The sequence below is a fragment of the Oculina patagonica genome, chromosome 9 (assembly GCF_052425735.1).
Source record: "Oculina patagonica isolate OP01 chromosome 9, crgOcupat, whole genome shotgun sequence".
NCBI classification, from domain to species: domain Eukaryota; kingdom Metazoa; phylum Cnidaria; class Anthozoa; order Scleractinia; family Oculinidae; genus Oculina; species Oculina patagonica.
In genome coordinates, this window is record NC_135766.1 from 13,458,985 (window position 1) to 13,469,653 (window position 10,669).

General features: G+C 40.2%; 1 pseudogene across 1 annotated transcript; it reads left to right on the top strand.

Moving 5' to 3' along the window:
• The first annotated feature begins 14 nt into the window (after nt 1-14).
• LOC144666219 (uncharacterized) lies at nt 15-8,498 on the top strand (annotated as a pseudogene). Its single transcript, XR_013573143.1, has 4 exons — nt 15-4,133; nt 4,657-4,701; nt 4,869-4,913; nt 6,520-8,498. The product of XR_013573143.1 is annotated as an uncharacterized LOC144666219 (transcript).
• The last annotated feature ends 2,171 nt before the right edge of the window (nt 8,499-10,669 follow it).

The following is a 10,669-nucleotide window of genomic DNA, read 5'->3' on the forward strand; positions in this document are numbered from 1 at the left end:
ACTTTTCTCTTCTCTGTGGCTGGAAATTAGTGCTGTTCTTGTTGCTCTTCATTTGAATCAGGCAGAAATTGATAGATTGAAGGCAGAACATGGTGGGGAGGAAGATTATCTTGACGTGTTACTTGACTGGGCTGATAGTGAAGAGGGTATCAAATCACAGCTGAAGGAACTGCGTCAACGTCAGACTGAAACACAACAAAGTATTGTAGAGGTACGTCAGACTCAACTTCAAGAAATTAAAACGCTTGAGGATAGCCAGACAAAACTGCAAGAGTTACATCAAATCAAGACCACGACACAACAAACTGCCGAGGATGTACGTCAGACCCAGCTAGAAGTTCATAAAGCGCTCCAGGGTACAAAGTCAAAACTGGATGAAGTACATCAAACCGACAGTAACATAGACGGAACTGTTGAGAGAATACATCAGACACAACTAGAAGACCGTGAAACACTCCAGGATAACAAGTCAAAGCTGGAAGAAGTACACTAGACCCAGACCAAAACACAAGAAACTGTCGAAGCTGTAGCAAAAACCCAAGAGGAACACTTTGAAGCTGTTGAAGAAGATCTCCAGAAAATAAAGCAAACAGTTGCTATTTTGAAAGGAAGAATCGACACTGAAAGCCAAGCAGATAAAGTTCTACAAAACCTTGCTAAGTCAGAGTTCAGAGGAGACATCGAGTATCTCGTTGGACGATTTCAGGAAGACACCCGTGAGTGGGTGTTTAACAAAGTTCAAAACTGGTTAGATGACAGAAATTCTCAAAACCGCGTGATGGTGATCAGCGCAAATGCCGGAATGGGAAAATCAGTGATTTCTGCCGTAATTTGCAAGAGAATGCAAGTTGCTGGCAGACTGTCAGGAAGCCACTTTTGTCAGCATAATAACGCACGTTACCGAAATCCTCAGTTGATGCTTCAGTCCTTGGCCTATCGCTTGTGTCATGCCCTGCCAGAGTACAAGGAAGCCCTTATGTATCGGCTTTCAGGAAATCTGGGTGAAGATCTCAACAACATGGGTGTGGAGGAGCTGTTTGCTTTACTGTTTAAAGAACCTCTTAGCATTGTAGCTGATCCTGGAAGAAACATGCTCATGGTGATAGATGGTCTTGACGAAAGTGAATACCAAGAACGGAATGAGCTGCTTGATGTAATTGCTAACCACTTTTGTAAGCTTCCATGTTGGATTCGATTTCTATGTACGACCCGACCAGAGAGAAACATTGTACAGGCGTTAAAACATTTGAAGCCATTTCAGCTGGAATCAAATAACGAAAAGAATGTCCAAGACATCAAACGGTTCCTTCAAAAGAAGACGCAACGTCTAATTCAACCAGAAGATAAAGGCGCCCTTGTGGAAAAGCTTGTAGAGAAGTCTGAAGGACTCATGCTGTACGCGTACTTTCTTGTCTCATTTCTTGACGAGAATGTATCAATTTTGGAACAAGGCGATCTTGATGGCGGCCTACCATTAGCAATTTCGTCAGTCTACCATTCCTATTTCAAACGACTAGAGAATGAACTAAGGAAGGAACTATGCGTCAAGGAAGAGGATTTTCTGAATTTGTTAAGTGCTGTTACCGCATCAAGAGAGCCCTTGCCGATTGACTTTGTTTCTAAAGTTTTGGTACCTAGTGCTGACTCACCAGTTGCAAGGCGTAAAGTACTAAAAGCTATTGGCAGTGTGTCATCGCTTCTCCCCATTCGTGATGGCTGTGTACATGTTATTCACAAGTCAGTTAAAGACTGGTTAACAGACACATTATGTTATGGAGAGCATGTTTTTACCGTGGACGAGAAGGAAGCCCACCGCATTCTTGCAAATCTCTGTGCTGATGAACTTGATGAACTGAAACTCAAAGGTGTACGTGACCTAGTGCTTAGCTCCACTGAGAAGTATGCGCTACATCATGGTGCACCACACATGTTGCAGTTGGAGGAAGATATGAGACCAGGTGGATGCAGCCTGGAGCAGTGTGTACAAAGATATGTGATTGACTTAGAGCTTGTGTATACAAAGCTCTTTGTAAGCACCTCGTTACCAGCTGAAGACATCTTATGGCTTCAAGTCTCTCAGGCGCTGTCTGAAGATAGTAAAGGTTTGTTGAACACCTTAATGTACCTGTTACGAAAGTACCACAACACTTTCGCAAATCATCCTCATGTGTTTTTCGAAACCGTGCTGAATAAGGGAGGAACAGTACTATCTTCTGTGGCATCGAGCCTGTTGCAGAACAAATATCCTGAAATACCATATATGGAATTCGTGCACAAGCAGATGCAGCAGGGAGCTGTTCAAGCTCGATTTCAATGTTCATCTCTAGTGGCTTGTTTTGATGTTTCACCGCAGTTAGACTACATGGTGTGTGAATGTGACGAGGGAATGATTCAGCTGTGGTCCCTCCATACTGGCAAGCTAATATGGGAACGTCCGGTGTTGGAAAAGAAACTTCACTACGGGAATGGAGCTTACAGAATATCACCTTCCGCTTCACATGTCTTGTCATTTTACCGCTCAGTCGTTTTCCACCCCATTGATGAAGTGGTCTTACCAGGAGTCCTTAGCCATGCCTATAATTTTGACGGAGACTTGAAACCACTGTTTGCCCAAAGTAGCTGCAAATTCACACTTTGCTCGGTTTCAGGAGACAAGACCACAATGCTAACTGATTGCCCCGACGATGCAAAATGCATTGTTATGTGGAGTCTGAAGAATGGTTCAGAGATTACTCGTACCACAAGAAATGACAATGCTTTGTCTTTTGCTTGGTCACGAGATGGAAAGCTGCTTGCAATTGCCCATTCCACGCGTACAATTTCTATTGTCGATGTGATGGATAGTTTTACAACACTAGCAGAAACGGACATCCGAGAAAGTTGTGGAATGATAAAGTTCTCACCTGACTGTCGATCTCTTTGGTGTTTTGGTGGAGTACATTTGCTAAATCTCTGTTTTTGTTTGAATATCAATATGGCGGAACATCCTAATTGTGCGGTAGATGTACGTACGTGTCAGTAAATCTTGTGACAAATCCTATGTGCCCTGGGAATTTGAATCACGTAGTGAGGCTGGATTTTTGTTAGGAGATCCTATTTCAACTGTGAATGTGAAATTCGATTTTGTGTTAAATAAGGAAACTGTATTGAGGGGTTCTCCTGGTGATACTTTCATAGATATGTTGCAAATTAATGAACTACTGGAAACTGACGGAGAAGCTACATTCGGCAGGATCAAAGACATTGTATTTTCTTTGAGTGGCAAGGCCGTTTATGTTGTCGGCAATGCCAAGGAACCAAAAGTCAGGGCTTGGGATGTTTCAAGTGGAGAGCTCGTTGGGCAGCTTACTCTAAACAAAACTCGTCTTGTTAAGAAGTGCCTTGTAGCTGTTAAAGAAGGTGTTTTATTAACAACAGGAACTGGTCCTCTTGAGATGTGGAACTTTGAATTGTCCGTAATTGGACCAAGTATACGAAGTCATAAAGATCATCCCCATATCAGAAGAACGAGTGGCATGTGAGGCAAGTCGGAGAAATGGGAACAAAGTGATCATATTGGATACAACAAGCGGAGAAATCATGTCGACAATCCCATCTGGTTACAGGATGCTGGTTGCATGTAACAGTAAGTGTCAGCTGTTAACCTACAACCATTGCTCTTCACTTAAGTTGTCGGATGGCAAAACCACTCTCTGGAAAACCAATCTAACCGTTGTAAATACATATGATGTTAATGTAGTTCGATTTGGGATGTTTTCTCGTGCCGAACAGTTTGTAGTAGTTTGCAAATATGGCAAAATAACGCCCCCAACATTGCTTGTCCTCAATGCAGTTTCCGGAGAAACACTACACATATTATGGAAAGGCGAGCGGTATTACAGTTTTTTTGATTGCAAATTTGTCAGTGACGAGGAATGTGTTATCAGCTCAGCTTCAGTAGGTTATTGTCTTCATCTGTTTAACGTCAAGTCTGGTGACCTGTTGAGTGTAATCCATCTGGAAAATGAAGTGAAACGTTTAACAGCCTGTCCTCGTAAGCGTCTCCTCGCCATTGGCCACAGTGACTTTAATGGCGGATTCAAACTTATCCAGGTGTGGTTGCCACAAGATAAAAACAGCAAGAAGAACAAAAGGTGGGGTCATTACAAAAAATTGAAAAAAATTAATAAGTCAATGCTTAGAAGAGGTAAACATGTTATTCTTAAAAGCGATTTATTGTAGTGGACAAATGCACATCAATGCTCGCTACAACATTGAAAACAGACAGAACTAGTATGGTTTACTTCTAGCTTGTGTGAAAACCACAAGTTGCCACTTGAGGCAATGATACAGCCTTTAGGTAGATACCAATAAAACCTGTAAGAAACCTGTGGTGTTTTATTACTCTAATCGATCATAGTAGAACATTGAGTGTAATCAGAAGCTTATCACTTATTGGTCGGCAATAATCGGGACAGTGTTCTTCGTTTGTTTGTTTGAGTTTGTTACAAGGAATTTCAGTTCAGATAGTGCTTTGGTTAAAGTTTTGTCTCCCCTGTCATCAAATCCCTTTAATACAACTTAATCGATACCAATATTCATAAGGTGTAATGGAGGACGAGTGGCTGCATGTACAAGATTTTTCTTCTTTTAAACCCCTTTCTTTATTTTTAACAGGATGGCTAAAACACCAGAGATCGAAGAAAGGAAAAAAAACGACAGGTTAGCCAGTTGGTGTGCTGTTATTATTACATTTTATACAGATTTTCTGGTGAATTTTGATTGGTTTATTCAAGATGTCTTGCAAAACAGTTTGGTCTTTCATATCTACCATGTCACGAAGTATTAACAGCACCTTCCTTTATCAAACGGCTGTTATTTGTTTCCAGGATGGCCAACACACTGGAGAACCAAGAAAGCAGAATGAGCAAAAGGTTGGACATGAGATAACAACGGTTTCCAGACTGATGCCTGTGACGTATTTGTAATTTTGCATCAGAAATCATTTAGGAAACAGTAGTTTTGCGCAGACTGATTGGCCACAAATAGTGCACTGTGGTTGGTCCCTGCTTTTAAGCGCTCTTATCTTTCGTCAGGAGGTCAACACACCAGAGATCGATGAGAGCAGACAGAACAAGAGGATAGCCGTAGGGCAACAATGTCCTGTATTTCTGAAGCATTTCTTATTGATTTAAGCTACCCAAAAAACTCAGTACATTTCACGGTTTTATTGGCTACTACATTTACAAAATACTTGTAACACAAATCACGATCTTTTTTTTCATAACGGGGTATACACTATTTCTTCTCGCCTTCCTTCGTCTCCCGACTCACACACACACGCTCGCGCAGGCCTGCACTATCCACCGGTATTTCAAAAATAATAAAACAATTCATGCAATAATGAGTGGCTACATGAACCACACTTTTTTCCTCTCAACTCAACTCACCTTTTGTTATTATTTTTCCACTAGGATGGCCCATACACAAGATCTCTAAGTGAGCAGTGTTAAAAAAAAACAGGTTAGACATTAGGCAACATGGCTTACCCAGAGTTGAAAATTGTTTTACTTTAGTTGATTATTGCCTACTAAGTCACGATATCCTTCAAAACGCTTGCAGGCTGCATGACCTGGTCTGTAACAAGCTATAAATGTTCTTGGGCTATAGGACACCATGCGTGAGGGAAAGAAGAGCACGACGTATTGCCAAAGTCTTTCCTTCTTTCGGTCGTTGTTAAACTTAACGCTTAGATCCTTAGCCTTAGTCTGAGAAGGAAGAATAAATACCTCGGTTAATTTATCCAGCAATCACCATCAAGAGGTGTTTGCTAATGGCACGTTTGACTGCCTTCAAGAATTGGGTGACAAATGAACACTTCTACTATTGGGTCTGACTGAACAGAATCGTAAGTAGACGTAAATTAACTTGCGTCTTCTTTCAACTCCATGTGGCCAGGACTTACGTGCACTTGTGTTGACTAGCGACAACTTGCGTTCACTTTGGTTGGGATCCAATTTGGCGCACGTTTTTTGCCGTTTGACCGCCCAAGTCAAAGCAAGTTGATCGCACGTCATTCATTAGCATTTTTGGTACATTTCTTTGACATTCAAATTGATCTCTTGAAACTTGCCGTGCACTTGCGAGTAAACGTGCGAGTTCGTTTGGCCACCCAAGCGCATCCGGTTGACTCGGCCTTTCGATAAAATTTAACGTGCTTTCCGATCCACTCTGATCACGCCCAGTAAATTTTCGATGTATTGGTTTCTACTCCTTTATGCCTCAGTAAGGTATTCGAAAATTTAAATTTTCTGTATTACATCACTGTTAAGAGTTACCTTGAACTTTTCTTTACTCGTTTTCTGTACGGGCGAACAGCTCTTTTGGAGGGCTGTTCTCTGGCTAACCCCGCCCGTAATTGTGCCGATGAATACTTGTACTAAATTGTTGTTCTGAATTGCATTTGTATTTTCCGTAATGGTATTTTCAATATCTGCATTGCCTCACGTTGTCTTAAATGTTTCTGCTTTTTTTTTTCAGGTGTTTGCTTGTATAGTGACTTCCGAATGATAATTAATCATGACCAGGAATTTATAAGCTTTAACAGAAACTCCTATGGGCTTCTGCTTTAATCAGTGTTTTGTTAAGTAACATATTTACTCCATTACTAATAAATTTGTTGACGTTTATAAGCGACACTAATTCGAGAGCGGCGCTTTTTTCGAGGGCGATGCTTATTAAAAGTTATAAAAGAACCTTTTTGAACAAAACATAACTGTGATTTGTATCCCAAAACAATTGCAACAACAACCACAACTCTTGTTTTCCACGCCGAAGTCAATTTGCTGCAGAATGTAAGCCCCTTTCAATAAGCTCCGGCTCGTTGTCTTGGGGTGTGGAGTTTCTTTGATATTTTACTGTCGTGTAAGGCGCATATTTTTAAAGTGTTACAAAGTCAAAAAGTTTCATTCAATTTGGTTGCTAGATTTACTGTTTTAGTAGCCATATTTCAACTATGATTAATTAGTCCGGCGGCTTAGCTCGAAATTTTAGTTGAATTGTGCACTTTTTGATACAAGCATGAAATTTGGCACAATGAAAGTGGTCAACAACAGAAATTTTTTCAGATATAGTGCCAAGCCCGAAAAACACCGGTTTCCATGGAAACCTTTATTTATTAACCCTATTCAGACCGGGCTTTTATGGATCTTTTCAGACCTCCGTAACTTCCAGAATATTTAAGCAATCACAATGAAACTTAGGGAATATATAGTATGTCTAAACACCTATTTTTTTGGTATACGTCACGTGGGAAGACGACGTCACATGACGTGACAATTACATCATAATGTCAAAACAGCCGCCATCTTGGATCCGCCATCTTGGATTTCGAATTTTTTCCAAAACGTCATAAAACCGCCCAAAATTACTGCAAGGTACTCAAAATCAATAAAACTGTGCTTAAAAACCGTAAAAGGAGGAAAATGATTGCAATAAAATTAGTTTTCATTAATAGAAACACGAAATTTACAAAATTGGGAAAACATGCCTGTCAAAATGCCGTTGCCATGGTGACGTCAAGCTCCTGACACAACAACTTACCCTACCAAATTATTTCCAGACAAATTTTAGATAAATTCGCAAAGTTTGGTAGCGTTTGGTTGAATCTTGAAAAAGTTATAAGCGTTCTAAGTCAGCGCGGGCACTTTCCGCCCCTCCCGGTCTGGATAGGGTTAAAATCAATGAATTTTCGTGAAATATTTGTTTGTCCTGGTTAATAGACAAATACTATTATGCCAGGTAGTGATACCAAGTCGCACGTACAAAATTTAAAATGTAATGCTGTAATTTAGACTGTTCACAGCCCTATATTTTCCTATTTTTCTTCTGTTAGCGAACGGTTCACCGATCGCGAGAGACCTGGACGCTAGCGCAAAACGAAAGACGCGAGGGAGCAGAGGGCGGGGAACGGAAAATCTTTTCCCATGCAATAATTTCCTATTAAATTATTGGTATCAAACAGATGATAAAAAAATAACAATTGTAAGCCTAATTAAAAGCATTCATATCTGTATTAATGAATAAAAATCAACAACAAAAGGTTTATAAAAGTACAAGAAGAAATACTTTGTGGGGAAGGGGCAGGGGGACCTCTCGGCTGAAAATTTCATTGCTGTTTACTAGCTGAAAATAGAAAATTGGCGTTGGCACTATATCGAGAATTGATTAGTATGTGAACGCTTGTAATCCTGCAAAGTTTGGTGCTTGTATCAAAAATCGCACAATTCAGGAGCTAAGCCGCCGGACTAAATTGTTCTTTTTTGATATCGTTGAGCAGTTTAAGTCACGGATTGTTTGTTAATAGCACTGCTGTACATAGTCGAAGAGAGAGACTCTAAATGTCAGTGGATTCTTAGTATCGAGTATACTATACTTTGTATACCATATCCGCTTAGACAAACTTGGTTCCTTACTCAGAACATTAGGCTACACTGCTTATAGCCTTGATTAAGTGAAAATACATTGGTGAAAAAAATTACAATTAAAAGGGCTTTACTAAAGCGCCCAGTTTTGTACAAGAAATATTCACGTTCGCAAAATTATAGAAAGGTAGAGTTTCATTAGTCTGCTTCAAGCATCGCAGCGTTTTCATATTGTTTTAGTTTTATAATAGTTTTATAATTTTATAAATTAAGTACAACGGCGTAATATGCCTACTAAAACGGTTACACCACCTTAGATTGGAAAAACCTAGAACAATGCCAGTATTAAATATTAATTATTAAATAGTAATTATTAGTATTAAGCAGTACCGAAAAGGTGAACGTATTAATGAAAGTTAGAGTTTTGTTTCCTAGTGGAATCACAAACTAAGTGATCTGTTTTGCATACTAAATGTTTAGAAAACTGTAAAGATATTTTCTCTGATATACCATTGCATTATGTAAAATACTGTATTCTTAGTTTAAAAATTGTTGATTTTCTTGAGGCGTGTCCTTGGCTGTTTATTAAGATTGTTCTATAGAAGAGAAGTTTGGGACTTAGCTCGAGTAGATCAACGTTTGTAATGAGCCAAGAAAATAAATCTGTATTTCACAAATAATGTCATAAAAGTTGTACACCTTCATCCTGTAAGATTGGTCAGGTCACCTTTAAAAGAGTTAGCACCCCGGGCTCGCGAAGGGGTGCCGGCGGGCCATTAATAAGAGGAAGGACTTTATTGAAAGTCTACCGTCTGCCCTGTGGTCAGGAATTATATGCATAATTCTTAGGGAACAAATGTGATCTTGTTCATTCAGTCCTTTGAGAAGTACAGTCAACAAACGTCGGGAAGCCTTTGTCAAATGAATCTTGAACCGAAGATATAATCAGGCTAAAATAGTGTATTATAAATATAAGGGTCGGATGTTATGGTCAGGTTTAGAATAGGGAAGATTAGTGAAAATCGCATACATATCAGTGGCGGATCCAGAACTTCAGGTAGGTGGGGGCCCCGATCATCCAGACCCTGGAATAAGGAGGGGACCTGCTCTCAAAAATAATTTTTCTCTGTTTTTCGGGCCTTAGTTTGGCCTAAAGATAAGTTGCGGGCCGGGCCCCCTGGGCCCCTCCCCTAGATTCGCCACTGCATATATTGGTCTGAAATAGGGTAAGGGGTTTCACCTAGCGCGGCACACACTGTCGCAGACACTACAACCCAAATTTTGGGACAGTACCCCAGGTCCCCAAGGGGGATGGGTGGGGAGTTTTGAAGGTAGGCTTCTATGGTATTCGCAATGCTCCATTGTTTAGTTGCGTTCCAATGTTTTATCTGATATTGCAGTGTTACTTATGGCATGTAGTGGAATCTTACTTTGAACGATTGCTGGAAAAGCCTTATAGCGTGTGTAGCACACACTTTTTTAAACTACTCAGTTCAGCTTTCTAAACTCGCTACGGCGGTTAATTTATCTTCAGCAATTGCGAATTGATAGTACCGTAAATGATCTAATAAACGCCCACTCTCAAATAAACGCCGCGTATCTAATAAACGCCTCTCTTGACGTGTAAAAATGGTATTAGACGCCCCTCTCTAATAAACGCCCCGTGTCTAACAGACGCCCCCTAAGAATCGCCTCGAAAACAAAGGTAACGCTCCGTAAAGTAAAATCAGGCAACTTGTTTAGCTTTTGTTTGACTCGGACATCGAAGAGGACAATCATGCCAACATGTTTGACTCCGATAACGATGAAGACATCGATATCGAACTATGAACGACATCTGTAGGCTTTGCATTAGCGCAGATTAGATCAGTCTCCCATTCGCACTCTGTTTTTTATCTTATTTCGCGAGCATCTTTTTTTGTTTTGTTGTCATTTTTACAGTAAATTGAAATAAACGCCTCTCTCTTATAAACGCCTCATATCTGTTTAACGCCCCCCTCAGGACCCCTAAAATTTAATAGACGCCCCGGGCGTTTATTAGATCATTTACGGTAAGCTGGAGCGGTTAGTACAAAATCAGACTGCAGACTAGGTACAAAACGCAGACTGAAAACAAGACTATTTTTCAAACTTCAGCTTTTTAAACTCGCTACAGCGGTTGATTTATCTTTATCAATTTCGAATTGGTAATATTCTGACCGTATGTGTTTAACCGTATGTGTAGCTCTTGCATTGCTCTTGGGCGTCCTTGGCATATAGATTTGGAA